The sequence below is a fragment of the Cryptomeria japonica genome, chromosome 3 (genome assembly GCF_030272615.1).
Source record: "Cryptomeria japonica chromosome 3, Sugi_1.0, whole genome shotgun sequence".
In the NCBI taxonomy this organism is placed as follows: domain Eukaryota; kingdom Viridiplantae; phylum Streptophyta; class Pinopsida; order Cupressales; family Cupressaceae; genus Cryptomeria; species Cryptomeria japonica.
Window position 1 is genome coordinate 34,037,960 of NC_081407.1, and position 5,617 is coordinate 34,043,576.

Here is a 5,617-nt window from a genome sequence, read left to right on the forward strand (position 1 = left end):
GAGGATTAGTTCAATTCAAGCTATGAGAGATTTGTCGAAGATCACAAAACCTTCTAATGCTATTTGCAAATAATGTCAAGTTGGAGAGCAAACAAGGAGAACTTTTAAAGTTAAGGAACAATCTTCTATTGGACTATTGGACTTAGTGCACATTGATCTTTGTGGACCAACCAAAACTAGAAGTCAACAAGGTGATGGGTATTTCATGCTCTTAATCGATGATTACTCTAGAATGACTTGGGTCACTTTCTTAAGAGACAAGTCTGAAGCTCTAGAAAATTTTAAGAAATTCAAGGTCATGGTTGAAAATTAGATAGATAGAAGAATCAAATGCTTGAGGTCTGACAGAGGTGTAGAGTTTACTTCTAATAAATTCAATATCTTTTGTGAGAATCATGGGATAAGAAGACGTTTGTCTACTCCTAGGACACCATAGTAGAATGGTGTAGTTGAAAGGATGAATAGAACAATTCAAGAGGCTGCTAGAACAATGATGAATGAGTCAAGTTAACCGGAAATATACTAGAAGGAAGCAATGCACACTACATTATACACTCTTAAAAAAATACAAATTGGAAGGAATCATGGGAAGACATCTTATGAGCTTTGGTATGGAAGGACTTCATCTGTGAAATATTTCAAAGTATTTGAAGTAAATGCTATATCAGGAGAGATGAAGAAAATTTAGGAAAGTTTGACACAAGAGTTGATGAAGGTATTTTTCTTGGCTACTCTACTAAAAGTAAAGCGTACATATGTTATAACAAAAGATTAAGAAGAAATGTTGAAAGCACAAATGTGAAAGTTGATGAAGACACTTCACATAATACAATTGTAGAAATGGGATATGAATATGATGAGTCTATCAAAAAACCAGAAAAAGAAAACGTTGAAGAAAAAGAGGTACAAGATGACAAAGAAGTTGCTTTGAAAATTTTTGCTAAGACTCCAAGATATGTGTAGAAGAATTATTTAGAGAAATAGATTATTGGAGACAAGAACAAAAGTGTTATCACAAGAAGTAAAGTTGTTGAAGAACATGTGAACTTATGCTTAATTTCAAAAATAAAACCCAAAACAATAAAGGATGCTTGTGGTGATCAACATTAGATGAAAGCTATGAAAGGAGAGTTCGAACAAATTGAGAATAATCAGACTTGGTAACTTGTCCCAATATCGACTGAAAAGAATGTGATAGGAACTAAATGGGTATTTCAAAAAAAAGTAAATGAGAACGGTCACGTTGTAATAAACTAGACAAGACTTGAATGCAAAGGCTACTCATAGGGAGAAGGAATAGATTTTGAGGAAACTTATGCTCCTGTAGCGAGAATGGAAGCTATCAGAATGTTTTTGGCTTTTGTGACACACAAGGATTTCAAGGTCTATCAGATGGATGTGAAGTCTGCATTTCTAAATGGATAACTAAAAGAGAAAGTATATATAGAATAACTAGAAGGATTCAATCTATCAGACACTCTGGATATGGTCTACAAATTGAAGAAGGCGTTGTATAGACTGAAGCAAGCTCCAAGAGCTTAGTATGCAAGGCTTGATAGGTATTTGATAAAGAAAGGATTTTAAAATGGTTCTAGTAATAGTAATCTCTATTTTAAGATTGTCAAAAATGACATCTTGACTGTAGTTGTTTATGTGGATGACATAACCTTTGAGGAAATGATGGTATGTGCAAGAAGTTTTCTAATGAGATGAAAGAAGAGTTTGAAATGTCTATGATTGGGGAGATGAATTTCATTCTTGGATTACAAGTTAATTAAAAGGATGATGGTATATATATTTCACAATCTAAGTACGTTAAAGAAATGTTGAAGATGTTTGGAATGGAAAATGCTAAACCTCTATGTACTCCTATGGGTACTGGTTGTAAGTTGAGAAAAGATGTTGAATCACCAAATACTGATTAGAGCATATACAAATCAATTATGGAAGGTTTATTATACCTGACTGCTACTAGATCGGATATCATGCATGTTGTTTGTCTTGTGGCTAGATTTGAGTGAGATCCCAGAGAGACGCATGTTGTTGTTCTAAAAATAATTTTCAAATACCTGAAAGGAATAGAATACTATGGTCTATGGTTTCCTAAAAGATCTAATTTCATTCTTATTGCTTATACCAATGCAGATTAGGCTAGTTGTGTGGATGACAGGAAAAGTACAAGTGGGGTGCATTTTTCCTTGGACCTTGATTAGTTACTTGGTCAAGTGAGAAACAGGATTCAATATCTCTATCTACTGCTGAAGTTGAGTATCTTTTTGTTACTACTTGTTGTACTCGAGTATTATGGATGAAACAAACTTTTAAGGACATTGGAATATTGTTTGATGAACCTTTTTCTATATTTTGTGACAATACCAGTGCAATAAACATTTCTAAGAATTTTATACCACGTTCAAGAATGAAACACATTTCAATTAGGTATCACTTTATGAGGGAGAAGTTTTTGGAGAACTGGTGCAGGAGCACCTAGGACTTAGGCTAGTACTGCTTTCTCAATTTTGGCTTGTACTGACCCTAGCCAAGTCAATTAGTGAATAAGGACTCTAGGAGGGTCAAAGAGCTAGTGTTTAGAGTCAATGTAGGCCTAGGTTGAGTTCATTCTTCTTAGGTTTGCATTTTGTACATAAATAGTGGTTTGAGTAGGTAGTTGACCTTCTTGATGGTCAAAAGTGTCAAAACTTGGTATAGGAATTAGGGGGGTTAAATTAGTCTTAGAAATGTTTTAAAATTCATGTGTGATGACTTAGAATAGGCCTCATAGGTTGAGAAGGCCAAAAAGTGAAAAAAGTGCAAAGTTGCAAAAAGTTGTCGCGACAACTTTTGTCCTAATTTGATTAGCGATGGAGTTAGGGATTGTCCAACGCCCCAGAAAGACTCCACACATGGGAAATTCTATAAGAACCCTTTCTTTCACAGTTACCAAGGTTGGAGAATTGGTTTTGTAAGTTCAACAATCTAAAACTACTCATTTACAGACTAGTTGGCAACGTTTTGGCTTGTTTTATTCATTTTTGTAAATGCAAATGGATTGAATCCATTAATCCAGAAATGGATTGAGTTTATTTGGTGTGTTACAGAGTTGTTAGTTCAATTTCAATCTTTGTAGATAGCTTACATTAGTGTTTTCTTGTTTTGGTTTGCACACAGCCAGTTTTGGCTTGTATATAGCATTTTTATGTAAAATGGTTGCCCCATAAATTCCACAGGTGCTACCATCATGGCCTATTGGTACATGAAGGGAAACCACTTGTATAGTGTACATATGCAAGGACAAGTTCTGGAGATTATTTTCAATATGACTGTCACCTTGTTCTAGGCGAGTCCAGGAGCAACCCGGCTAAAGGAAATAGGGTAAAATTGATGTGCAAAGTGAAGGGGTGAATGCCAAACCACCATATAAGATTTTGGAGGGGTCCATGAAGTTGGGACAGAGTTTCCAATGCAAGGAGAACCCTTGAAAAAATCATTTGATTCCCAAACACCAACTTGACTAGTTACTGCCAACTAGAAGGCCTAGAAACCCTTCAAAACCCTCATGGGGTTAGCATATTGAACGGTGGAGTAAGGAGCCAAAACCACAAAAATAAATTGAGGTTAGGTGTATCTTTGAAGAAAATCCAAACTTTCAAAGGCTCTTTTGGACCGTTTTCCTCCAAGCCCTAGAAAACTGGATTTTGGAGGCCTAATAGGGCTAATTCCTTGTAGCCCTTTTCTAGGCAAAATGGTGAAATCGGTAAGGAGGGAAAAGATTGCAAACTTCAAATGGACCCAAAAGGTATTAAAAACATGTTAGTAGCCACCTCCACACCTCTGCATCAACTCACAACAGTAGGAGGTCAATTTGACAAGTTGAAGCCAAGAAAGCCATAATTGAGCACATGGGAAGCATTGTAACTTGGTAGGGTTCCTTGCTAAAACACTTGAAGAAAACACCTTGGAATGGTTAAGAATAAATCCTTAGAAGAGATTGAGAAGGACTTGGAGGTCTAGAATTCCATTAGGCCCGAAGAGTAGGTGGAATTGAGCAACACCAACTAGGTGAAGTGATGAGCAAACTAGGTGAACCTCTATCAAGAACAAAGTAAAGCTTGATTATGTGCCTATAAAGGAACTAGTGAATACTAAGAGGGGGGGGTGAATTAGTATACCAAAAAACACTAAAATCAAACTTCTAAATAGTTTAGCAGATAACCAGTATAATAGATTCACTAATAAACCGGTTAAGATAAATGCAAACCAAATAGCAAACAAAGTATTCACCCACAAGAGCACAATCACCATAACACAAGATGTTTGACTTGGAAACCCAAATGGGAAAAACCACGGTGAGCAAAAACTCACAAGTAACTATCTGCAGAATAGAAACCAGACCGGTTAAGGTCATAGAATGTTCTTCACCAGAACAGATCATGTTCGGAATCTAGATCTTTGTTAGGAGATAAGTCATGTTAAAGACTACCTTATTAAAGGATTTCAGATCCACAGTTGTGAACCACCTTGTTAGAGGATTTACAAAGGCTTTTTTGGGCCTACCCGGTTAAGGGTTTCAGACTTGTCGAAGATGTGATTAATCAACAAGTGAGTGATCTAGATAGTAGCATAGTATGCTTGGTTAGATCCTTGATAGCCCATTGTTAATGCATTTCAGCATTACTTCAGTCTTCAATATCTCCACACACTAACTCTTCACACAGACCTAATCTTCTATGCAAACATCACACATAGCCTTCTCATACATCATACATCTCTCACATGCAAACCCTAGACATGATGTCCTTATAAAAGGAAATTGATTTCATGTCGGTCCAATAGGATTAAACTACAAGTTCCTAGGTTCAGTGCATCTAGACACATTTGGTAACACAGCACAAAATCACTGCCAAAGTGTCGGTGGATGATAACTCATCACAGAAATACCGGTTGGTAACTCATCACAAAGTAATACCGGTTCATACAATTTAATGATTACCGGTTGTCCAAAATGAAGACTGGAAAATGTTAACTACCGCTTTGATCCTTCGAACCGCTTGAGGTCTTCATACCGCTTGGGTTCTCCAGACCGCTTGAGGTCTTCAGTCAATTTGTGACAGGTAAACATCTTCTGCAAAACAGCGATAGTCTAAAGACTATAATACATAATACCGGTTGGAACAATTACCAATTGATCACAACTCATACATTAAGAAAGTGTTCACAAAGCAAGTGTGTATCCATCAATGACAATCACAACATCATCAAAATGCCAACAGGAACAGATTGTTGATATCTTTACTAAAGCTCTTGCTAAAGATACTTTTGAATATCTCCAGGATAAATTAGGGGTTATTGCCCCTCCTTTTCTAAACTAAATGCATATAGAGATGCATTAGTCCAATGAACTTCATGATTACTATTGTTCTGGACTAATGATTTGGTGCTAACTCTTTAGGGGAGCCAGGTGTAGTTGTAAGTTTCTATAGAATTGAACAGAATGATCTGACAGTTTTTGTATTTGGGCCTTTGTCCTTGATGACAATGGGGGAGAGAATGAGAAGATGGCATATTTGGCAAGGAACGTGAAATGAATTGGTTTCTTGGATTCTGGTATGAGAGCTAT